At 50.1% G+C, this 26,088-nt stretch overlaps 1 long non-coding RNA gene across 1 annotated transcript; it reads left to right on the top strand.

Annotated features, from left to right (window-relative positions):
• Window positions 1-25,835, top strand: LOC133232971 (uncharacterized). The gene is made up of 4 exons (XR_009731546.1): window positions 1-7,589; window positions 18,877-18,950; window positions 20,290-20,437; window positions 22,790-25,835. It is a non-coding gene; the product is annotated as an uncharacterized LOC133232971 (long non-coding RNA).
• Window positions 25,836-26,088: the final 253 nt, after the last annotated feature.

Here is a 26,088-nt window from a genome sequence, read left to right as displayed (position 1 = left end):
TGCTGAAAAATCCAATGAAGTAATCGAGTAAAGATGCTCCGTAAGCTATACACAGAGATATACAATAATGGTGTTGTAAATGTTACTTTATAAACATAAGAACCCAGTGTCTTAATTTTATGATTGTTGGAGGAAACTAAAGGAAATTACTGAAATGTGACTGTTGAGTTAAACACGATCAAAAAGAATGAAAAAAAATGTATTACTGCAATTCAAGAAGAAAATTAACAGTGACTTTGAAACAGTGCAGTGTTGTTGATTGCTTAGGTTGAATGCTGAGTACAGGGGATCCTCATTACTTTTGTGTGTTTGAAATTTCTCATCTCAACAGAAGTATGAAAAATAGTTGTTTGACTGTTAACACTTGGGTGGGATGGTGCTTAAGAACAAGGATTCCGCAGCTGGAACGCCAGAGTTCGCGTCCTGCTTCTGCTAGCTCAGGTGTGAACTTCAGCCTCTTACTTGACCCCTCTGCTCTGAGGTGGCCTCTGTAAGATGAGGGTAATCATAGCACCGACGTCATAGGCTTGTTTGGAGGACTAGATAGGTTCGTATTTGATAAGCACTTAGTAGATTGTGTGTTTGGCGAAAGAAAAATCTTTGGGGCTCTGAATAGCTACTATTATTTACAAAGAACACCTGACTCAAAAAGGGCAAACAGCCTAGCATCACAGAGTGAGTAAGTGGCTTTGCCTGGCTTGGATTCTAGGTCAGGCTGCTCTGAAAGCTTGGCTCTAAGTGCCAGGGCTCTCTCCCGTGGGGGGAGCTACCGCAATCCAGCCAAGTCCTGATGCGGCAAGTGATACCACGCTGACTCTGGTGTTAAAGGCTCTGGGGGGGCTGGGGCGCCACGAGGTGGGTCTGTTTGCTGGAGGCCCATGAGCGAGTACTAAGCAGGGGTGCGGGGGGACACCCCCGGGGACCCCCAGGCCTTTCTGGAAGGGCCTGGAAGGAGATCGGAGTTCCCTGGGGGTGAAGGTGGGGCCAGAGAATCGCTGTGTGGACTGCAACTGGCCCTCTTACTCCAGTGTGTGCGTGCATCCTAAGTCACTCAGTCGTGTCCAACTCTGTGCGACCCGCCAGGCTCCTCTGTCCATGGGATTCTCCGGGCAAGGATACTGGAGTGGGTTGCCGTTTCCTCCTCCAGAGGATCTTCCCGACCCAAGGATGGAACCCGTGTCTCTTGCGTCTCCTGCATTGGCAGGTGGGTCCTTTACCACCGGCGCCCCTTGGGAAGCCCCTTACTCCAGGCAGACGGTGTGGAAGCTGCTATGGGTGTTCCAGGAGCCATTCTGGGAGCTTTACGCCCATCAGCACATTCTGAGAGTTGGTGTTAAGCTGGATTCTCTCGGACCACCCACACCAGCTCTGCAAGCTCGAATCCTCCTTATGTTGCACATTGGTCCTGTTTGACCCTCATCTGGGTGCCCAGGGAGGCAGGTCACTCTTGCAGGGTCACCAGGGGGAGCCTGAGAGCTCCCCCACCAGATGCGCTCTGGGAAAAGAAGTCCAGAGAAGGGCCCCGCGGGTCTCCGCCCTTCTCCCCACCGCAGAGAACGTGCTTGGAGACCCGGTGCAGAGTGCTGCCTGGGCTTTTCTTCTCGGGCGACTAATGCCCGGGTGAACCAGACATGCAGCCAGCGTCTGCTCGCCCGGGAACCCTGTGGTTCATGTCTTCCACCTTGGCCATTCATTCTCCCCTCAGCAGACTCCTGGGATGACTGTACTTTTCTCTTCGTGTTTATGCTGACTACATATTTGTGGGTCTTGCCTCCCAGGCGCCCTCTTTGAAGGCTGGGGATGGGCGTCTTCTCTCGTAACTGTTATTCAAGTGTCTGCTCACAAGATGTCGTGCCCGGAGTGGATGCAGAAGTGCTTATTTACCAGAGTATTCTACTCTGGGAGCTGGTCTGACCAAACCTTCAATCACACCAGATCAAGGCAGTCAGGTCAGTGCCAGGCGCGGTAAGGAGCTCCTGCTGTGATCTGAGCTCGGAGCTGCCTCTTTAAGTGACTAAGATGCAGTCCGGGCCTCCAGAGCCTTTCAAGTCAAAGGAGACCCAGGAGCAGCCTCTCCCGCCTTGCCCCAGCCTTCCACCCTCCGGTGGGCACCATTAGTCCTGAAACGTGTCATCAGCAATTTCTTACCAATAATAAAGTCCCAAATGAGGATGACTTATTTTTTAAAAAATAAGTTTGAGTGGATTGAGAGTTATTTTTATAACCCCCCCCCCCATCTTTCTAGCGTTATTTGTGAGTGTGAAACGTTTCGTTTTCAGCGTTTGTTTTCCTTTCTGATGCATGTGCCGCCTCCCACCCCCCGCCCGCCCTCCAAGGGCCCATATAAGAGGCGGTGGCTTCATTTCAGCTGAAGTGCGAGGAAGCGGGTGGGGTGCATGTGTCAGCCAGCCTCCCGGCCCCTGCCCGGCACCTCTGTCACCGGCACCAGGAAGCCCCTCAATGCACGTCACTCTCGGTGACAGAATCACAGGTCCGTCTTTTTTTTTTTTTAAAGACGTTTTAAAAATCTTCATTTATTCATTTGTCTGTTTTTTGGCTGCGGCGGTCTTGGCTGCCGCCCGTGGGATCTTCGCTGCAGTGCACACTCTCTGGCTGTGGCGTGGGGGGCTCAATAGTTGCGCTGCTCCGGCTTAGTTGCTCCGTGGGATCTTAGTTCCCTGACCAAGGATCGAACCCAAGTCCCCTGCATCGCAAGGCAGAATCTTAACCGCTAGACCGGCAGGAGATCCCCCAGAGATCCATCTTGGATGGGGATAGGGAAATGCATTTGATGAGGAAAGAAAGCGTGGACAGAGTGCTTCGGCCGGATAGATCTCAGCAGGATCTGGAAAGGTAGGCACAACTGGGACAGTGAACTGTGGGAGCAGGGTCACCCCGCAGTAAACAGATGGGGGCGGAGCTGCAAAGGGAGGGAGGTGCTCCACGTGTGCAGGGTCCTGAGTCGTCCAGTGTGGGAAGGAAGGTGGCCGGCAGGTTCTCCACGAAGCTGGGAAGAGTCCTGATGGCTCTCGATAGAACGCAGGGGTGTTCAGACTTCATTCTGTGTACAGACGTGCAGAGCCATCCGAGCCATCCGAACAGGCAGGTTGCCTTGTCTGTTTCTAATAGTCTAGTTCTGGAAGGGTTCTTGAATGTGATTAAGCGTGTCCACTTTTTAGGGCTTTGAAAACATTATTTCTAAGCCAGTTGTTTCTCTGGAGCGAGTTAGTTTGGGTTAAAAAATGGCTCTGTCACTTACTGGCTATAGACATGGGTTCACTGTGCCTCAGTTTTCTCATCTATAAAATGGGGATAATAAAAGTATTTATGTCATGGATTTGTTACTAAGCATTACTTGAATTAAAACATCCATAATAAGGGATTTTGCTGGTGGTCCAGTGGTGAGGACTCTGCCTTTCCAGTGCCAGGCACCCTGGGTTTGATCCCTAGTAGGGGGACTAAGGGGCATCCCAGGTGCCTCACTGGTAAAGAATCCACCGGCCAGTGCAGGAAACGTGGGTTCGATCCCTGGGTGGGGAAGATTCTCTGGGGGAGGAAATGGCAACCCACTCCAATATTCTTGCCTGGAGAATCCCATGGACAGAGGAGCCTGGCGGGCTACAGTCCAGGCGCTCACAAAGAGTCGGGGACACGCACTTAGCATGCGCGAAGTAGGTGTTCCATGCACGTCTCATTTCCTTCTCTTCCTTTGTTTGACTTACTCCTTTTCTTCTTATTGTTTTGCTGCATCTGGTCTGAGGTCCCACATGTGGGATCTTCTCTGTGGCCTGTGGGGTCTGGTTTCCCGACCAGGGATCAAACCTGGGCCCCTGCGTGGACGGCACAGAGTCTAAGCCACTGGACCACGAGGGAAATCCCTCGTCTCATTCTTAGGAGCGTAACTGAAGGTCACGTGGATGCTCAGTGGCAGAGACAACGTTCAAATCTAAGCCTGACTTCAAGTCTCTTACTCTGCTCAGCAAACGCCACCGCTTAGGGTCCTGGGGAGGGCTTTTGGCAAACTCAAACTTGAATCCCTGGCTTCCTGTCTGTGAAGCCTAATGGAAGCTGACAAGGAATCTACTGGAGACGCGAGTCCCTGGACTGGCTGCCTCCCTGGGCCGTGCTGTCTGGGACACAGCTGGCCCTCAAGGCTGAGAAATTGCAGCCTCGGTCCTGGCCAGCCCGGGTTGGCTGGACCAGCGTGATCTGATCCTTCTGGGCGCTTCAGTTTCGATGCAAGGAGACGTGCAGCTTCCATCCCAGCTGCCTGGAAGTTCAGCTGGAGAGTCCATTATCCCGTGACCCGACTGCCAGAGAGATGCTCTGCTGTTCTTTTCCTTCTCAGAATTTCCTGGCGGCCACCGTGCCCTCTAGTCCTGCCCCTCTCAGTCTAAACATGGGGCTTGGGAAGTGTGGGGGGCAGGATGGATACTGGGTCCATGATACAGACGTGGGGCTCGGACCCAGGTAGGGGTCCCTCCCTTGTCCGTCATCCCTGTTTAGGACGCAGAAGCAATAAGCAGGGCATTTTCTCATGATGCTTTTCTGATCTTTGGCAGCTTGAGTTGTTGCAAGACTGCAAGAGAGTCCGAGCGAGCAGATTTTTCCAGTTGCTTCTGGGGGCAGCCGAGTGAGTCCCGGGGTCACATGCCTGAGCGTCCACTTCTTGGAATGAGGGCCAGCTGCTGGACAGCCGGCGGCTCTGGAGTGAGGGGCGCCCGCTGTGTGCGGGAAAGAGAAAACCCCACCAGCCTCGCTGGCTTTACATTCCTCTGCGTGCTGCCAAAGGGAGGCAGAAAGGGGAGCGGAAATTCCTTTTTCTTCAAAGGATTTTCTCTCAGGGGAATCTTTGTCCCTGTAAATAAGTGAGGATGATCTTTTAAGCACTGAGTTATCAGAGGTTAGACATCCCACGGAGGATTAGACATATGAAATCCTATCAACGTAGTCATGGCGACCACATGCTTTTCTAAATCTTTGCTGGAATGTAGTTCTGTAGCTGCGCCTGTGCCTTCTGAAGCCCAGACACTCATCACAGAGGAAGCAAATTAAGATGAATCATATCTAGTGTGTCAATAACAGTAAGTGGACTAAGTAGCATCGTTTCTAAAACACGACAGAATCACAAAGCTGAACCCAACCGTAGGCTGAGAAAGAGACACGGGAAAACAAAGTGACTCATAGGGGTTGAATGTAAAGAATGGGAAAGTCAGGGCAGGCAAAAAGTAAGTTAAAACACAGTATGACTCTTCATCCTTGTATCAAAGTTAAAGTATTTGAAGAGCATTAAATGAAACAAAGAGGGTACTTCACTGTTTTAAATCACATTTAAGGGCTAACGAATAGGTCCTGAGGCCTCTGGCTCTGGGAAGATTGTTTTCCTTTTTGTTTTCTTTCTTTTTTTTTTAAATCCAGCACTTTGGCATAAACAAATTAGAATTTGTTGAGAGTTTTGAAAAACCAGGGGATTTAAAGTTTAAAAAAAACACTCCATTATTTCTAGTTTTTCTTGTAAAATTAGAACATCTGATCGAGGTGGGAATTGCCAAACTCTGTCCTGGGAGCCAAATCCAGTGCACCATCCTAAGAAATTCACACCAAAGGAGTCTTTGCCAAGACCCAGGAGACTGGAACTCCAAGACCCAGAACAGCCAACCTCCAGAAACGTGAAGACAAAGAAAACGAACAAACAAACCCTTGAAAACAGCAAGAGAGACGTAGCACCTTAACTACGGCTTCTTACTGGAAACGACGGAAGCCAGGAGGAAGTGGCATAATATTTTTCATGTGCTGAAATAAACGAGCTATAAATTCTGCATCCAGGGAAAACATCCTTCAGGAAGAAAAGAAAAAGCAAGTTTGTTGGATACGAGGTCAGTTTGGGAAATCAGCTGGATTCCCATGTAATGTTATTGTTGTTTAATCACTCAGTCCTGTCAGACTCTTTATGACCCCACTGACTGCCAGGCTTCTCTGTCCCTGGGATTCTCCAGGCAAGAATACTGAAGTGGGTTGCCATTTCCTCCTCCAGGGGATCTTCCCAACCCAGGAATCGAACCTGCATCTTCTGCGTTGCAGGAGAATTCTTTACCATTGAGCCACCTGGGAAGCCCTCCAATGTAGTACAAAAAGACAATTAGATAATAAACTTTTTTTAAATGGTGCTTTTTTGCTGACATCAAAAACATTAAACAGAATCTAGGGATATATCTAACCGAGATTTTAATAGTTTTACAAAGAAAGCAACAAAAACGCAATTGTCTTAGTTTTCTGGATCTACAGTGAAAAATTTCCAGTCTGGGTTGCTTAAAACAAGCTATACTTGTTAAGAAAGAAAAAAGAGTCCAGTCTCCTATGTGGGAGCTTTTTCAACCCCAGTTCCACAAAAGCATTAATCCTTACAGAAAAATGAATTGAGTAACTCTGTTCTGAGTCCTCCCAAGGGAAGTAGAGAGCTAGGTGGTTTATAGAGGCAAAGCAGAGAAGTCAACGCCTTACGGGAAACAGATGCCTCAGGGCTTGACACCCTAAGGTGGGGATGGATCCCGGTGGACAAGGGCTGGAAGATCAGGGTCTCTTCTGGAAGTGTGGGGGATGGGGGTGCGGAACGTGAGATTGAATCTCCCTACCCCGTCCCCGAGACCACGGAGGGTGAGATGGGGTGGGAGATGGGTGGCAGGTTCAAGAGGGAGGTTGTTGCTCAGTCATGTCCACTCTTTGCGACCCCATGGACTGCTGCCTGCCAGGCTCCTCTGTCCTTCACTGTCTCCTGGAGTTTGCTCAAACTCATGTCTATTGAGTCAGTGATGCCATCCAACCATCTCATCCTCTGTTGTCCCCTTCTCCTCTTGCCCTCAATCTTTCCCAGCATCAGGGTCCTTTCCAATGAGTGGGCTCTTCACATCAGGTGGTCAGAGTATTGGAGCTTCAGCATCATCTCTTCCAATGAATATTCTGGGTTGATTTCCTTTAGGATGGACTTTAAGGTCAGCAGTGGTCAGCACAATCAAGGAGCTGGCTGGAGGCCAAATCTGCCCTTTGCCATCTCCTCTGTGTGGTCTGTCAGCATGGCCCTAGAGCCCTAAGGGGTCTCAGTCATGGTGTCTGGCCTGGTGGTACCTGTGGTTGTACAAATAAGACCCACACTGTGGGGTCTTGGTGCAGCTGGGCTCACTGATGAAGCAGGTGGACATTGGACAGGAGACCAGAAGGAGAGGGGGCGACCCAGTGAGATGTAAGACTTCTTCAGCAGGTTTGCAGGCCTGTGTGGCAGAGAGGGTCCCAAACCTTCATCACCTAAGAAAGAGAAAGAGTGTGTGTTATGTTCTTAGGGTCCTTAAGTTCCTCTGTCCACGGGCTTTCCAGGCGAGAATACTGGAGTGGGTTGCCGTTTCCTCCTCCGGGGGATCTTCCTGACACAGGGATCAAACCCATGTCTCTTGTGCCTCCTGCATTGCAGACAGATTCTTCACCACTGCACCTCCTGGGAAGCCTGGTTCTCCTTACCATTTTCACTTGCCCGCGCAGTACACACTCCTGGGGAGACTTAACTCTCAAGCCCAGTGTGTGATGGCCAGCAGAGGAAGGTGAGTGTAGAGGGTTTAGCTTGATGGGAAGCCTGTGTGAACGTAACCTGTGATGATGCTGTGACTCTGTTTTGGAATCAGCAGGACCTCGAGGGCTCTGGTTACTGAGAAGGAGCTATATCTACACTCAAACGAGAAAACGAGATCACACCACGATGGTTTCTTACATCCATTTAGGAGGAAGGGAAGATGGCTGAGCTTTTCTGTTCTGCTCTTCAGACCTCCTGGTCTTCCTCTCGCGTTACGACGGGGAACTCAGGTTGCCTCTCGTGTTGGCCCAGGGAAGTCCAATCTTCCATTCGAGTTGCGAGGGAGAGCTGGGGATTGCTCTCGAGTCACTGCAGGGCAAATAGTAGACGATCGCGCCAGCCTGGGAGGCAGGAAGAGGAACAGCCGTAAAACCACGTAAACCTCGTGTTGACGTTCAGAATTGGTTGATTACGTCAATCCAGCTTTCAGAAACAGTTGGTCTAGAAGAAGATGGTTCAACCAGAAACAGCTAAAGGCATTGAGATCAGATTCATTCAACCAGCCCTTCTACTGCGGAGGCAATCTGAGAAATGTTGAGATTATATTTTTTCTTTCTTTTTGAGGTTTCTAAAACTTGACTTTATCCAGATGATACAGTTTTTGTTGTTGCTGTTTTTTAGAAATGAGGAGGGTCCAAAAACTTACTGCATGCCCTTGTGTAAACTGCTAAACCTCACTTAAGCGTTGGTGTTGTTTCAGGTTTAAGCAGGGGAGGTAATTGCACCTTCTGCAAAGAGTGTGAGAGGATGTGCTGAGAAAATTCTAAGTAAGGTGCTGAGCATAGAACATAAGGTGCTGTGTGCCTAGAACACAGCAAAACCTGATCGATGATGAACAATTATGGAGGCTTCTCTTTAAGAAAACTTTACCAATCAGCTGTGACGCTCTGATCCTGGACCCTTCACCATCTTGGAAACGTCCTATTGGCTTGATTTTATTTTCAAATCTTTTTGCTTCTCTTTAAGGGCATTTGAGTACAGAGTATGGTTAAGCAACTGAACCAGGATCGCTTCTGCACTGGAACATGTTCTAATTCACTGTCTGACAGCACTGGTGTCTTGAGGGTGAAGCAGGAAGATGAACAATGAACTTGGGAATCCTGGCACGAGACCTGTGCAGGCTTTGCTGCTGGTGGCAGAAGTAGCTACGCTTCTCCAGGCGATGTGCTAGGCAGCACACCCTAAAGAGAGAGTTACGGAGTTCTCTTTGCTTTTGCCTAAAAGAAAGCAGTTCACTCTTTCCTCACTGGGAAAGCACCAGGCATATGGTATGACTATCCAGCTCCGGGGAAAGTAAAGCTTGCTCAGTGCATCCCTGGAATAACTGAGAATCTGCCCTTGAACTTCAGAGATGGGGACTCCCGGGATGTCTGTGCAATGTCCTTGGAGAAGGGCTGTGGGTGGCTGGTGGCGCAAGGACACCATGCTGTCCAGAGCCCTCAGCCCCTCCCGGAGGCTCAGCTCTCCCCCGGGACAGGAAAGCACAAGATACAAAGAGGTGTGAATGGACACTGGCCTTCTAAAGGCACCTGGGGTGGATCAGACCTCGATCTCACCCTTGCGTTACTCCTTTGTATGTGTGCGTGCTAAGTCGCTTCAGTCGTGTCCAACTCCTTGCAACCCCATAGGCTGTAGCCCAGCAGGCTCCTCTGTCCATGGGATTCTCCAGGCAAGAGCACTGGAGCAGGTTGCCATGCCCTTCTGCAGGGGATCTTCCCGAACCCAGGGATCGTACCCAAGTCTCTTATGTCTCCTGCCTCGGCAGGCAGGTGCTTACCACTGGCGCCACCTGGGAAGCCCCTAGTCCTTTGGTTTTTGTCTTTTGGTCAATGTCATGCTGACCGTATGACCCACCTAAATAGCATATTCAAAAGCAGAGACATTACTTTGCCAACAAAGGTCCGTCTAGTCAAGGCTATGGTTTTTCCTGTGGTCATGTATGGATGTGAGAGTTGGACTGTGAAGAAGGCTGAGTACCGAAGAATTGATGCTTTTGAACTGTGGTGTTGGAGAAGACTCTTGAGAGTCCCTTGGACTGCAAGGAGATCCACCCAGTCCATTCTGAAGGAGATCAGCCCTGGGATTTCTTTGGAAGGAATGATACTAAAGCTGAAACTCCAGTACTTTGGCCACCTCATGCAAAGAGTGGACTCATTGGAAAAGACTCTGATGCTGGGAGGGATTGGGGGCAAGAGGAGAAGGGGACGACAGAGGATGAGATGGCTGGATGGCATCACCGACTCAATGGACATGAGTTTGCGTAAACCCTGGGAGTTGGTGATGGACAGGGAGGCCTGGTGTGCTGCGATTCATGGGGTCGCAAAGAGTCGGACACGACTGAGTGACTGATCTCATCTGATCTGATGCTGACAGTGGAGGCTGGCAGAGAAGGAAGGGATCTGGTTCTCTTGTAGGTCTTGCATCAGGAAATGGCTTCGTGCTGGAGACTGGACATGGAGCAGCAGCTGGGAAAGTAGCTGGCTGTTTTACATCCTGGGGTGGGAAGGGAGAAGACGGAGGTCAGAGCTGCTTTCGGTGGAGAGCTAGCTCTCTGTGGGGTGTCGCTCAGAGTGGTTTGTGTGTACTGTCTGATTTAATCCTGCAGCAAGTTAGAGTCTGGGGCCAGGATGACGTCTACCTTGTGGGTCAGGAAACCAAAACCGAAAGAGATTAAATAGTCTGCTCTTGTTGACACAGCTAGCAGAGAGTGGAGCTGGGTCTTGGCTAAGACCCTCTGATCCTAGAAGCTGTATTCTTTAACCACGAAGCTAGGAACCTGTGACTTCTAACAGGACTCAGAGAACATTGAACACTGTCTGCTTCTCCCTCAGCAGCACCAGCGTCTTTGATGGGTGTCCTTGAGTCTAAGTTCCCAAAGGGGAGCATCCACATCTTATTAGAACTTGGTATTTCTGCACCTAGCTGTTGGCCCACAGTTGATAACCAATAAATGTTTGCCAGTTGAGCTGACTGAACGGGTGAGTCTTTATTTATTTGTTTATATAAATAACTGTAGCTGCGTGCGGGTTTTCTCTGGTTGCAACGAGCCAGGGCTACTCTCCGCTGCGGTGCATGGTCCTCTCACTGCAGTGGTCTCACCTGTTGTGAGTCTCAGGCTCTAGAGCACAAGCTGAGTACCTGTGGTGCACGGGCTCAGTTACTCAGAGGCGTGTGGAATCTTCCCGGACCAGGGATCGAACCTGTGTCCGCTGCATGGGCAGGTAGATGCTTATCCACTACACCACCAGGGAAGTCCTGTGTGATGGTTTCTAAGGTACACTTACAGCTCAGGAGATGTGGCCACCTTACATTCTCGAAGACAAAAATCACTAGCCTGTTTCAAGATTGAAATCAAATTCAGTTCAGTTAAAACCCCTTCCCTTCCCTTCTCTATAGGTGGACAGGTGGCTCGGACAGTAAAGAATCTGGCCAGTGCCTGGTGTGTTTGGATGGTGATACATAACCACAGCTTAAAAACAGTTGTAAAAACAAGAACGCACCCTTTGCAAGGCTTGACCTAAATACATAAGGGAATGGCACTGCCTGCCACCAATGCCATCCTGAGGCAGCTGATCTGGTTACTGTGGGCCGTCAGGTTCAGGCAGCTATCCCGAATGTCTCTAGATGGAGAAGGCACTAGCCCTGTAAGCAATATGGCCGTGTGCGTGTGTGTGCGTTTGTGTGTGTGTGTGTGTGTGATTGTGAGTCTGGGGGATTGGTTGGTTCTTTAAAGAATGTATCTGATCCACAGAAAAGGGGCTGACTCTCTCAGGTCCCTCGCCCTCCTAGGCTTGGCACGTGTAATTGTTAAAGGAAGAACTAAGGTGGTTATCCTCAGACCAATGTCCGCAGGAGCCACAACGTGAAGACAAGGCTCGTTGCTGGTCCCAAAGCTCAGGAAGGAGCCAGAGAGACTCGCCCAGCATGGCACGATGGAACCATCACCCTAGCCCAGCATGTTAATTCCTTCTAAGTCAATGCATTTTTCTGAGATGATCCAGGACCCTTCCACAGCACTGGAAAACTAACCCAAGCAGTTACGTTCAACAAAAATGGCATTTAGGCTCATTCCTGTAAGGTTTCTGTTCCCCAAAGACTTCAAACTAAGTCCATGTTTTTTTCTTAGCTCCTCTGGCTATGAAAGGCTACCAGGGGTGGTGGAGGAACTTCAACTTGGGGGCAGAGCCACCTGCTCTTCTGAACAAATAAAAGGGATGAAAAATATGTTCCTGGAGCAAGTTGAGATTTTTCTCATTGTAGAAAAAAGAGAATTACTGCCTCGGGGTTATTACGATTTTGGTTTGGAGACAGGTGAAGAACCGAGGGGTTTGTAGAACTATCCTGGTGATCAAACCTTCAAGGGACTGACGGGTTCGCTTCCAATGGGCTGGGAATAGGAAGTCCTCACTGACGCCAGCAGTGGGACAGCTGGTGGGGTCCAGGGGCCTTGGGCAGAGACATCTGGTGATTTGGTAGGGTGGGATGGGCCCACTGGAAGGAGGCTTGTTGACTGTTTCTATAAGACATCAGTTCAGTTCAGTTCAGTCACTCACTTCTGTCCAACTCTTTGTGACCCCATGGACTGCAGCACACCAGGCTTCCCTGTCCTTCACCATCTCCCTGAGTTTGCTCAAACTCATGCCATTGAGTTGGTGATGCCATCCAACCACTTCATTCTCTGTCGCCCCCTTCTCCTCCTGCCTTCAACCTCTCCCAGCATCAGGGTCTTTTCCGATGAGTTGGCTCTTTGCATCAGGTGGCCAAAGTACTGAAACTTTAGCTTCAGCATCAGTCCATCAGTGAATATCCAGGGCTGATTCAGAAGGAGGAGAGAAGGGCAATTAAGCTGCACTCTGCTCCATAATCTAAGGCTGGGGAAACTGCCATGGGGCCTGGTTTTCATCAGCCATCAGTGTGCCATTGGAGACGGCAGAAATCCCACTGTCTCTAAGAAGACTAATTGTGTGAACTTGGGAATTCTCCAGTGTAGCAAGGTGGATGAGGAGTGGAGGTCATCACCTGCACACCCAACCCTAGGCTCCAAAGAGATTATGATTTTATGCATCATTTCCAAAGGGAGATTCCAAGGAACATGATCACGGCGTTGTCAACAGAGAGTACTGTGGGAGAAAGTCTAGTCAAAGCTATGGTTTTTCCAGTAGTCATGTATGGATGTGAGAGTTGGATCATAAAGAAAGCTGAGCACTGAAAAATTGATGCCTTTGAACTATGAAACTGGAGAAGACTCTTGAGAGTCCCTTGAACTGCAAGGAGATCCCACCAGTCAATCCTAAAGGAGATCAACCTTGAATATTCATTGGAAGGACTGATGCTGAAGCTGAAACTCTAATACTTTGGCCACCAGATGCAAACAGCTGGAAAAGACCCTGATGCTGGGAAAAACTGAAGGCAAAGTAGAAAGAAGGGCAGAGGATGAGATGGTTGGACGGCATCACCAACTCAGTGGACATGAATTTGAGCAAACTCTGGGAGACAGTGGAGGACAGAGGAGCCTGGCAGGCTGCATAGTCCATGGGGTCACAAAGAGTCAGATGCAACAGCACTGACCAACAAGAGCCACAACAGAGAACAAAATGAGCACTATATCCACAAGGAAAAGATGATTGGGAGCTGAGGGCTGGGGGATAAAGAGGGATTTGTGGCAGAGATTTAGAGAAGTCAGCACCCCTGATTGAAGGTCAAGGGTCCAGGACTCTAATTCTGCATCCTTGGATGACCTCTGCAGGGTCTCTCAACACAACTGGTTGTTTCCCCGTACACAAAGCAGAAATTTGAAAAGTAAGGTCACCGCAGACTTACCAAAGATTACAAGGATTAAACAAGCCCATGCTGTTAAAATGTTTTGAGCTCTGCGGTCAAGTACATGGGCTAATGACAGGGTATGGTCTTGACCACCAGCAGGATTAACTGAGGGCCTTGCCCGCCAGGCACAGACAGAGTCTGTTCGGCTAGAACTGCGGGCAGCTGACGTCCTGGGGTTGGAGTGAGTCACGCCCTGGGTGCAGGATCAGGCAGGCAAGCCTGTTGGGCCCTCAGGCTCCAGTTACTTCTTCAAAAGACAGCCCCGAAGACTGGGAAAGAAAGAACAAGAAAGAACACCAGAACGGTGGGCAGATGGCCTCTCTGCTGCTGCAGGCAGAAACACGACCCAACGGTCGGCCAACCTCCAACCAGCAGGGCCCCCTCCTCTCCTACTAGCCGAGGGGTGTCCTGTGCTCTGGTGGGTTAATGGGACTGCTCGAGTGGTTATCTGTTTTACTGTCATTGTCTAGTCCCAAAGTCTAGATAGGGAAACAATGGAGACAGTAAGAGACTTTATTTTGGGGGGCTCAAAAATCACTGCAAATGGTGAATGCAGCCATGAAATTAAGACACTTGCTTCTTGGAAGAAAAGCTATGACCAATCTAGACAGCATATTAAAAAGCAGACATTACTTTGCTGACAAAGGTCTGTCTAGTCAAAGCTACGGTTTTTCCAGTAGTCATGTATGGATGTGAGAGTTGGACTATAAAGAAAGTTGAGTGCCGAAGAATTGATGCTTTTGAACTATGGTGTTGGAGAAGACTCTTGAGAGTCCCTTGGACAGCAAGGACATCTAACCAGTCCATCCTAAAGAAGATCAGTCCTGACTATTCATTGGAAAGACTGATGCTGAAGCTGAAATTCCCAATATTTTGGCCACCTGATGCAAAGAACTGACTCATTTGAAAAGACCCTGATGCTGGGAAAGATTGAAGGCAGGAGAACGGTGTGACAGAGGATGAGATGTTTGGATGGCATCACCGACTCGATGGACCTGAGTTTGAGTAAACTCCAGGAGTTGGTGATGGACAGGGAAGCCTGGCATGCTGCAGTCCATGGGGTCGCAAAGAGTCGGACATGACTGAGTGACTGAACTAAACTCAGTCCCTAAGTCATGACCAACTCCAGGCGACTCTTTGCAGCCCCATGGACTAGCCCACCTGGAGAACCTGTGAGATTCTCCAGGCAAAAATACTGGAGTGGGTTGCCATTCCCTTAGAATCTTGCTGACCCAGGGATCGAATCTGTGTTTCCTGCTTAGCAGGCAGATTCTTTACCACTGAGCCACCAGGGAAGCCTTGGTTATCTGCTTGGAACCTCCAAATCCTACTAAAGACATGGAACACCTAAGAAAGGATACATCCAAAAAGTAATTTTTTGTGTGCTGGTGGTGATGGCAAGCTTGTGTACAGGAGCAACTGTATGCTTCCTGTATGCTGAGGGCGGTCTTGTAGGCTGAGTTAACAAGCCTCCTCCTGCGGCAGGAGGCCAGGCTCTCTTGGGCGGAGCAGCAGCACCACCCTGAGTCTCTCGTGAGTACTGCAGCGCCCATTGAAGGAGCTCTTTGGAGATGGAGCTGGAGACGCTGATTGCCTGACGCCCTTGGAAGTCTCCGCACTCCTCGGAAACCCTGAATTCTAAATTACCATTTCGATTTCCATCTTCAGTGTGGGCCTCCTGGTTAATGATGTTCACTCATACGACTTGGATCGTGCAAAATATTAGTCTCTCAGTCGTGTCCGACTCTTTGTGACCCCATAGGACTGTAGCCCGCCAGGATCCTCTGTCCATGGGATTCGCCAGGCAGGAATACTGGAGTGGGTTGCCATGCCATCCTCCAGGGGATCTTCCCGACCCAGAGACGGAATCTGGGTCTCCTGCATGGCAGGCATCTTTACCATCTGAGCGACCAGAGAAGCCCCAATATAAAAAAAACAGATCGGATCCCTGAGTTTTTGACAGCAAAGAAGTGACTGAATCAAGCCAAACCCACACTAGAGGTGCCGACTCCCGGTGCTTCTGGCCAGCTGGCTTGCCCCCTGACTTGTCCCTGTCTGGTCTCTTGCCTTCTCTCCAGCTTCTGACTGGGTTCATGTTATCATGAAGCAAACACATGTTTGCCTGCTCACCTTCTCTACCTAGAACTGTCTTAATAGGAGCCATATGATCCTGGGCAGGTAATCAGTAAGTTGTGATGTGCCTAAGCAGAGACAGCCAAAGGACGGGTGATGGTGGTGCCCAGCAACGTTGGCTACTGGGATTCACGTTTAGGCTCAGTTAGCATCAGAGGGGCCATGCAGGCACCACGGTGCCTTCGGAAGAACTCACATGGCCCAGACTGAGCCTCAGCTCTCCTGACTTATTCATTCCGAGCTTTGAAACGGTCTTTGGGTTTTATTTGGGCTGTGCTGGGTCTGTTGCTGAGAGTGGGCTTCCTCTGGCTGCAGCGCTCAGGCTGCTCATCGCGGCGGCTTCTCTTGCCTTGAAGCCCGGGCTCCAGGCGTGCAGGCGTCCAGAGTCGTGCAGGGCTTAGCTGCCTCTTGGCGGGTGGAACCTTCCCAACCAGGGGTTAGCCCGGTCCCCTGCGCTGGCAGGGTGATTCGTAACCACTGGGCCTCCAGGGAAGTCCTGCTCGCGCCACACTGACTGGGCTCCTGCCTCCCATCAGCGTCTGCTCCTTGTGTTGGGGATCTGCTGCAAACAGGAAAGAAGAAACATCCCTGCCCCATGGGTCTCCTGTTAGAGTGGAGGAGGCAGCAGGGAGCTTTACAAGGCAGGACACTGTTATATGAGAAGGTGGGGAGACCCTCAGGACAAACAGCCAGGTGGGGGGACAGAGGAGGCGGTGATTCTCTCTGGAGTGGGTGGGCAGGCCTCTAAAAAGACAGGATTTGGGCAAAGACCTGAGGAGGTGAGATGACCAGCCATGAGATATTAGGGGGAGAGGTTTCGGGGTGCAGAGAGCAGAGTGTGTGCAGACCCTGAGGTGAGACCGTATCTGAAGTGACAGGGAAGCGGCACAGGTGAGCTGAGTGGGCGTGGGGAAACATGCGTAGCGTTGGAGGTCAAGGAGGTAATTAGGGGCTGATTGTATTGGACTTACAGACCATTGTAGGTGGGACTTTGGCTTTTACCTCTTTTACTGAGGGGCTTCCCAGTGGTAAAGAATCTGCCTGCAATGCAGGAGACTCAGGTTTGAGCCCTGGGTCAGGAAGATCCCCTGGAGGAGGGCATGGGAACCCACTCCAGTATTCTTGCCTGGAGAATCCCATGGACAGGGGAGCCTGGTGGGCCAGAGTTCATGGGGTTGCAAAGAGTCAGGCACGACTGGGTGCACACCTTTGGCTGAGATACTAGATCTAAAGAAAGTTTGATCAGGAAGAGATGCTGATAAGGATGGTGAAACATCTTTTGAAGACGGTGAAACTTTTGGTCACAGTTAAATCTAGAGAGCAGTTACTATGTCAGACACTGTTTCAAGTATCATATAGTACCTTGTTTAATTCTCACGCACCTCTTAGAGGAAGGTACTAGTGTTCATGTTAGTACTCGTGTCGTAGTTGAGGACGATGAAACACAGAGACATTAAGTGACTTGTCCACGGACACCCAGCCAGGAAGTGGCGGAGCTGGGGTGAATGGAGTCTGACTCCAGGGCCCTGGGAATCTCGGGGATGGACGCTGGGCACTTGAGGTCATTCTTAAAGGAAGCGGAGGGGAAGAGGAAAAAGAAGAGACGACTTCTGCCAGCACAGGGCGTCCGCTCAAAGCTGGACAGGGCATAACCACGCGCTTCAGGGATAGAACGTCCCCACTGGCCTGCGGGGGTGGGGGGCGGCGTGCGGAGCAAAGCCAGGCGTGACCGGGTTGTGTTAGGATGGAGGGGCTTCGGGGCTCGAGGTCGAGTGCTGCGGCCTTGACTCGATGGCATGTGGGAAGCGCAGATTGGTGTCACAGTAAGATTAGTGTGAAAGGGGTCGTCTCAATGGCTCAAAGGACAGCAGGGGTGGAGAGACTTGTTGTAGGGCTATTTTTATCAACTGCAAATTATATGGCCTAATTTAGCAGGAGGACTGCAGAAACACGGCCCCATTCACGCTGTGCCTCAGGCAGGCTCCATGTACTGATCTGCTTGGGAGAGAGAGGGAAATGCTGGGAAGGACGGGATTCACACAGGCCTCGGCTGGGTCACTGTCCTTTAAAACTGGTGGGCTGGGAGGCCCTGGGCACGTCCTCCAGACGCTTCTGATTCCGTCCATGATTGCCTGAGGATTGAGTGAAACGGTGGAAACAAGACTGCCTGCAGGCTGCATTCATTCACCTCGATGTCACAGGAGAAAAGAGTGAACATTCCATTTATCCTGTTCTATTATCTTATCAGACTGGGCAAACACCCAGCATTTCACTGCTTATTTTATTTAATTTTTATTGGAGTATAGTTGTTTTAGGGGCTTCCCAGGTGACTCAGTGATAAAGAATCTGCCTGCCAAGCAAGAGATGCAGATTGGATCCCTGGGTCGCGAAGATCCCCTGGAGAAAAGAAGTGGCAGCCCACTCCAGTATTTCTGCCTGGAGAATCCCATGGACAGAGGAGCCTGGTGGGCTACAGTCCGCGGGGTCGCAGAGTCGACACGACTGAGCGACTGAGCGTGTAGAGCTGTGCCAGTCTCTGCTGTGCAGCAGAGGGATTCAGCCACATATACATATATCCCCTCTTTTTTGAATCTCCTTCCTGAAGACTCCATTTTAAAAAGATGTTCTTTGCTTGTAAGTGATCGCCCATGAAAGTCTGAGATTCACTTGCCCTGTAGAGGGCGATGTTTCTCTTTGCTTAAATTTTTTTTTTTTTTTTAATCTTTCAAGCACATCAATAAGGCAAAGTAGCTACAGTCAAAGAGGGCGGAAATTAAGAGTACCTTAGGGTTCCATGTTGACCACAAATGCCCCCTGAAACTGAGAAGTCCTTGATGAGACCCTGGAGTATGCTAGAAGCCCTTTCTTGAGCTTCCCTGGGACCTGAGGGTTGCACATTAAGTAAAGACGGAGACAGTGAAATCAGGGGCTGGTGAGAAAAGAGGGAAGCCCGTAAGGAGCAGCAGGAGGATTTTATAACGAGCGTTGAGATCCTCACGAGGCCAAGCAACTACCACAGTCTCCACGTCAGGTAAAGAAGCGAGCTGGCCCACGCCTGCGGGAGAATTCTGCCACCCTTACCCGCCGCACGCCTGATGCCAACAAAGGGTGGCATTTCAAGTCTGGAGGAGAAGAACTCTGGGGGTCCTGGGCCTTAGAGCCCAGGAACTGAGACGGAACTTTCTATAATCCTTGGAGAGTCACCATTTTAGCGGAGAATGAAGTAGAAAATTTACTTGAGGGGATCTTGTTCCTGCTCAACTCTTAGTATCCTGTTTTTTCCTTTTTTTTTTTTTTTTCAGGATTCTAAAGAAAAAAGAAGCAGCATGTCCCAGCACTTTGAACTCTGGTCTCCAACTCTCTGCCGCAGTCGCAGGTAGATGAACAAGGTCAGCATGGCTGTCGTTGGTCAGACCAGCGTATCTACCCTTTCAGAATGCTTGCAGTTGCCCAAGGTCCTGGAGGCATGTGGTGAGTCAATCGGATTGGCAGGAACTTCTTTGGAAAAGTTTTCTTGTTGTTCAGTCTCTAAGTCGTGTCTGACTCCTTGAGACCCCATGGACTGCAACGTGCCAGGCTTCCCTGTCCTCCACTATCTCTCGGAGCTTGCTCAAATTCATGTCCATCAAGTCGGTGATGCCATCCAACCATCTCGTCCTCTGTCGTCCCCTCCTCCTCCTGCCTTCAATCTTTCCCAGCATCAGGGTCTTTCCCAATGAGTCGCCTCTTTGCTGAAAAGTCTAGAAGTAGGTTAAATACAGAACATGACAGGCTTACTAGCTGGCAGTGCCAAGCTGGCTTCTTCACAGGGAGTCCAAGGTAAGCTCCTTGGATTTCAACTGGACCTTTACACTCCCACGCCTCAGATCTCTGACTTTGAGGCATGCTAGTGCAATGGCGCCCACTCCAGTGCTCTCGCCTGGAGAATCCCATGGACAGCGGAGCCTGGTGGGCTGCAGTCCATGGGGTTGCTGGGAGTCGGACACGACTAAGCGACTTCACTTTCACGTTTCACTTTGATGCACTGGAGAAGGAAATGGCAACCCGCTCCAGTGTTCTTGCCTGGAGAATCCCAGGGACCGGGGAGCTTGGTGGGCCGCCGTCCATGGGGTCGCACAGAGTCGGACACGACTAAAGCGACTTAGCAGCAGCAGCAGCAGTAGCAATGATGACAGCGATCCCCGGACCCTTAGGTCAGCGTGGCAGAAGTGACCTCGCGCGTCTCCTTGACTGTAGACAGATTTTCCAGAGTGCGGTGTCTGGGGATGGGGAGCGCTGTGCAGCATCCTTGTGTGAAACCAGGGGTGCAGTGTCCCTCGGGCATTTACTGAAATGAGCGCTTCCCTCTGGGAGATGATACTTTATATGTTTTAAAGATTGCTTTTAATTTACTTATTTATTTTTGGCCGCAAAGAGTCGGACGCGACTGAGCGACTGAACTGAACTGATTTTTGGTCGTGCTGCTCTCCGTTGCCGCATGCGTGCTTTCTCTAGTTGCGGCGGGCGGGGGCTGCGCTTGGCTGTGGGGCGCGGTTCTCTCACCGCAGTGCCTTCGCTCTTTGCGGGGCGCGGGCTCCAGAGCACGCCGGCTTCAGTCGTGGCGGCTCCCGGGCTCCAGGGCGCAGGCGCAGTAGTTGTGGCGTGGGGCTTCGTGCTCCGCGGCATGTGGGATCTTCCCGGACCGGGGGTGGAACCCGTGTCCTCTGCTTTGGCAGGCGGATTCTTAACCACTGGACCGCCAGGGAAGCCCCTGGAAGATGACGCTTTTGATTGAACTTCTTGGGAGAAAGAAGATGGGACCTCTGATCTCAACAGCACATGACAACTCCCCACAATACATCCCTTGATGGATTTCAGTGTGATGTGAGTGCTTCAAACACCCAGAAGGAGGAGAGGAGGTTTCTGGGGCATGGCGCTTAAATCTTTTTTTGCTTAAAGTAGCAAAATAAAGGGAGCAGAATCCTTGCAGAAGAATTGTCTGTGGAGGATGAAGATCAAGTGGAAAGGGAAATGTGGTCAGTTTATAACTTGCTATTCTTGAGGGCAAAGCTCACGTCGTTTCTCCAAGAAGATTTGCTTAACCCTCCACAAAGTTCAGCCAGATAAACCCATTTGCAAATTCCCAGACGATGATTATGGTATGTCATCCTCCCTTTCTCTCCTCCAAACCAGAAAGCACAGTATCCCACAACAGCGACCGAGCAATTAAAAGGAGTTATGTTTAGTATGGAAAACATACAAAGAAGTTTCTTAGAAATTTAAAATTCTATAGAGGCGTCAAACAGGAGAATGTGATGAATTTCTCTTTTACTTGTTTGTGTAACAATTTTTTTTAAGGCAGATAGAGCCTTGGAAAGCCAAGTCCAACACAGGCATTCTCATTTGACAGAGAAGAAATAAAGACCCCATCCTTTTTGGAAGAGTGATAGGCACAGCAAGAACACTACCAGGTTTAGTGGAGGCAAAATATTACAGTAGTCACGTTAGAACCCAGCTCTTCAGGGACGTCCCCCTGGCGGTTAAGACTCCCAAAGCAGGGGGTTTGGATTTGACCCCTGGTTCAGGCGACTAAGTTCGCCCGTGCAGCGTGGCGGTGGTGGTGCTTTAGTCGCTAAGTCGTGTCCGATTCTTTCGACCCCATGGACTGTAGCCCACCAGGCTCCTCTGTCCATGGGATTTTCCAGGCAAGAATACTGGAGTGGATTGCCATTTCCTTCTCCAGGGGATCTTCCCAACCCAGGAATCGAACCCAAGTCTCCTGCATTGCAGGCAGATTCTTTACCAACTGAGCTATGAGGAAAGTTGTGGCCAAAGATAAATAGAATCCAGCCCTTCAGATGGGCTTCCCTGGTGGCTCAGTGGTGGAGAATCCGCCCGTCAATGCAGGAGTCTCAGGAGACCTGGGTTCCATCCCTGGGTCGGGAAGATCCCCAGGAGGAGGAAATGGCAACCCACTCCAGTATCCTTGCCTGGAGAATCCCACGGACCAAGAAGCCTGGCGGGCTACAGGCCCTGGGGTCGCAAAGCTCTTCAGATACCAGTGGGTTGACTCACTTCCTCAGTGGTTTATGGGGGGCTGCTCTTGTTGTTGTCCTAGCGACAACTGTGGTCTCGTTTCCTGGAGCTCAGATAGCTGTCATGGGCAACGCTTGTGCTGTGTCATTCGTTTCTTGGCAGCCTACGGACTGTAGCCCACCAGGCTCCTCCATCCACGGGCTTCTCCAGGCAAGAACACTGCAGTGGGTTGTCATTCCCTTCTCCGGGGGATCGTCCCCACCCAGGGGTCAAACCCGCATCTCCTGCATTGGCAGGCGGGTTCCTTCCTGTCTGAGCCACCAGGGAAGGAGGATAAAGATGGGGTCTCAGCGATTCAAGGACCTACTGAGTCAGCCTCTCCTTCTGCTCTCAGCTCACAGAGTTGCTCACATTGTCACCCAGCAGCCGCGTGTCAGGTCCATCCCGAGGCCCATCTCCTGGTTCTGGGAAACTACTATCAACGAGAACAAAACACTCACACACCAGCTTTTCTATGAGCAATGTGTTCCGTGTCATGTTCCTTAGAACACGGACTCCTGCGTGCTCCTTGTTACACGGTCCTCTACATAAATATTCTTTGGTGCGTGAAGTTTGAAAATTTTGATGGAAAGCAAAATTTAATCTGCTGGAGTTTTTGTTTTTTTTTTTTTACTTCCAAGTGTCTCAATCCTTCATAAGCTCATATGCACAGTGCCTCTCCTAGAAGGCAAATACAACACAGTATTTCTCCAAATTGTTGGAATAAAGACACTTTTTTCTTTTTTTTTTCCACCGAACATCTTAAAGAACTGGTGTTTCAGGGAACACACTTTGGGAAAGGCTGAGTTACTTCACTCTGTCCCTTAAAGTCCTGTTCTCTTGGCAGCTATGCATCCCTGGGGCGGGGGGCGGGGGGGAACCTAGCAATGAGGTGTCCATGTAGAATTTTGTTAAACAGCAAATAAACATAGTCCAAGAATTTTACCTTGTGATAAATCAGGTGCAGAGATAAGCTTATTATGAATATGTCTTGATGGCATGCTTCTTTTAAAAATGTCTCTCTATATTTTTTCTTTTAAATCTTGCAGTTATTTAATTTAAATTTTTTAAATTAATTTTATTGGAGTCGATCTATTATTTAAATATTGTGTTCAGGTCTACTGTACAGCGACGTGATTCGGCTGTATGTATTCTTTTCAGATTCGAGCCCGTGATTGTTCATGGATCACAGGATGCTGATACAGTTCCAGTGCCACACAGCAGGCCTTGCTGCTTGTACACTCCATAGGCGATACCTTGCGTCTGCCAATCCCAGACTCCCGTCCGCGCCTCCCCCCACGCCCCCTCCCCTGTGGCAGCTGCAAGCCTCTTTTCTGGGCGGTGAGTCTGTTTCTGTCTTGTAGGTAAGTCCATGTGCGACATATTTTAGGTTCCGTGTGTAACGGTGTCGTGTTGCGTTTGTCTCTCTCTGACTTGCTTCAGTTCTTAGATCATCTCTAGGTCCATCCATGTAGCTGCAAATTATGTCATTCCTTTTTTTAAGAAGTTATCTTTAATTGGAGGATAATTGCTTTACCATATGGTGTTGGTTTCTGCCATACGTCAGCACGAATCTCCCATAGGTATGCACTTGTCCCATCCCTCTTGAGCCCCCTCCCCACCCCCTATCGCCCCCCTCTAGCTTGTCACCGACCGCGGGCTGAGCCCCCGCGCCGCACAGCACACGCCCCGGCTGGCTGTTTTGCACGTGGCGATGTGTCTATTTAATGCTGCTCTCAGTTCGCCCCGGGCTCTCCTGGCCCCAGTGCCTGCAAGGCTGCTCTCTACGTCTGCGTTCTCCTTGCTGCCCTGCATACGGGCTCATCAGTGCCATCTTTCTTGATTCCTCATATCTCATTACTTATGCGATATTTGTTTGTCTCTTTCTGACTGACTTCCCTCTGTATGTGTTTCCTTCCTTTTTATGGCGGAGTGATATTCCACTGTACGTAGGGACCACCTCTTCTTTGTCCACTCCTCTGTCGATGGGCTCTAGGTGGCTTCCAGGTCCTGGCTACTGTGACTCGTGCTGCAGTGAGCGTAGGGGTGCAGGTATCTTTTAGAGCTTTCTCCAGGTTGCCCAGGATTGGGATCGCAGGATCATATGCCAGCTCTGTTTTTAATTAAAAAACATCTATGTTGATGTGTTTCAGCGCTGCTGCTGCTGCTGCTAAGTCACTTCAGTCGTGTCCGACTCTGTGCGACCCCATAGACGGCAGCCCACCAGGCTCCCCCGTCCCTGGGACTCTCCAGGCATGAATACTGGAGTGGGTTGCCATTTCCTTCTCCAATGCATGAAAGTGAAAAGTGAAAGGGAAGTCGCTGAGTCGTGTCTGACTCTTAGCAACCCCATGGACTGCAGCCCACCAGGCTCCTACGTCCATGGGATCTCGCACTACGATCCTGTTGCCGTTTGAAATACTGACGTTTCCTCTCCTGCCTCCCTGGTGGCCACGCTGAGCAGAGGGCTCTGCCCTGTTAGTGTCCACGCTGGGCCAGGAGGTGGCGCTGGCCGCAAGCCTGTGTCCTCATCTCATAGAGACTTGGATGGAGAGAAGCAACTTGCGGCTGTGTTTGTGGGAGGTGGGGAAGGTTGAGGGGGAGCGACCGTTAGGGTTTGGGATGGACATGTACACACGGCTGTGTTTAAAAAGGAAAGCAACAAGGGCCCGCTGTCCAGCACAGGGAAGTCAGCCTGGACGGGAGGGGAGTCTGGGGGAGAAGGGACACGTGTGTGTGTGTGGCTGAGTCCTGTCGCTGTCCACCTGAAACTATCACAACACTGTTAATCGGCTAAACCCCAACACAAAGGGAAAAGTTAAAAAAAAAGAAGAAAACCTATTTCCTCTTTCAGTAGAAACAAGGCGTTTCTGTTTTTCACATCGAGGTCAAAGATCCAAAGCAGAACTGGAAGAAGACCAAATATTGTCAAAGGCCATAATTCACATCCTGAAGATTCTTGCCATCCTTGGGTGTTTCTTTGGGAGGGCCTGGAGCGGGGGCGGGGCAGGGAACAGACAAAAGAAATCTCGGATGTACAGTCCGGGAGTTTTAGAGGCAGCCTCGCATGTTCTTTCAGAGAAAGGTGCAGGAACAAAGCACTCTTGTGTTGTAAATAACAAGCCGGGGTACAGCTGGGGAGAGGGGCGTTCTGTTCCTCTTCTAGAAACAGCTTCGCGATTCCAGTTCCATGACCTTTCTGGCAGCCCTGAAGGCATAGAAACTTCCTGACTTCTACAATCGGACCATTTGACAGTTTTTATTCTCATGGAATTTAGGAACTGGAAAGGATCTTTGAGAACATTTAGTCCAAGCTTTACCCAGCACATCAGTCGACCTCGTTAGCAGATGGTGGAAGCTCCATTTATCTCCAGGTCCCGCCAGGGTGGATTCACTCGCGTTTCCGTTCGCTCTGGGACTCACGGGTGCGGTCGTTGTTTCAGCGGGGCTGTTGTCACGACTGTTACTCCTAGCAGTGCTTACTGGGCACTTGTCCACTCATTCATAGTCCGCTTATTAAGTGAATATAGGTTTATTTAATTGGCACCTACCCACGGCTTCATGGCACAGTTAGTAAAGAACCCGCGTGCCAGGGCAGGAGAAGCAAGAGATGTGGATTTGATCCCTGGGTCAGGAAGACCCCCTTGAGAAGGGCATGGCAACCCACTCCAGCATCCTTGCCTGGAGAATCCCATGGACAGCGGAGCCTGGTGGGTCACAGTCCATGGGGTCACAGAGTAGGACATGACTGAAGTGACTTAGCACGCGCGCGCGCGCACACACACACACGCAAGGGTTACTACAGGTGTGGAATAGTGCCCTGTGCTCTACAGTGGCTCCTTGGTGTGGGTGGCGGTTCTATTTAGTGGTGTCACTGGCCTCTATATACTACACACCAGCTGTACCACCCTTCCCCAAGTGGTGATAATAAGAAATCTTCCCAGGGGAACTCTGCGCCCCAAAGGACACAATCCTTCCAGCTGGGGACCACTTCATTGGGGCAGAAACAGGTCGCTCAGACCCAGACAACCTGAACGTGTGATGGTCTGTTCAGCTGATCATTTGCTTCTAAGCAACATCGTGGATTTCCCATCGTTTTCTTTGTTTGTCCCTTAACTGCCATGATACTGGAAAACACTACCGCACACCAACATAGGAACTTGTATTACTAAGAAAACAATAAAAGTAAAATAACAGTAAAAGTAAATATTGAATGAGAATTTTTTAAAATTTTTAACATTTTATTATTATTATTATTAATTTTTACTTTACAATATTGTATTGGTTTTGCCATACATCAACATGCATCTGCCATGGGTGTACACGTGTTTCCCATCCTGAACCCCCCTCCCACCTCCCTCCCCATACCATCCCTCTGGGTCATCCCAGTGCACCAGCCCCAAGTTTCTTGTATCCTGCATTGAACCTGGACTGGCGATTCATTTCTTATTTGATATTAT

Source organism: Bos javanicus, chromosome 19, assembly GCF_032452875.1.
Source record: "Bos javanicus breed banteng chromosome 19, ARS-OSU_banteng_1.0, whole genome shotgun sequence".
Taxonomy (NCBI): Eukaryota; Metazoa; Chordata; class Mammalia; order Artiodactyla; family Bovidae; genus Bos; species Bos javanicus.
This window is presented reverse-complemented; position numbering and strand designations above follow the sequence as displayed.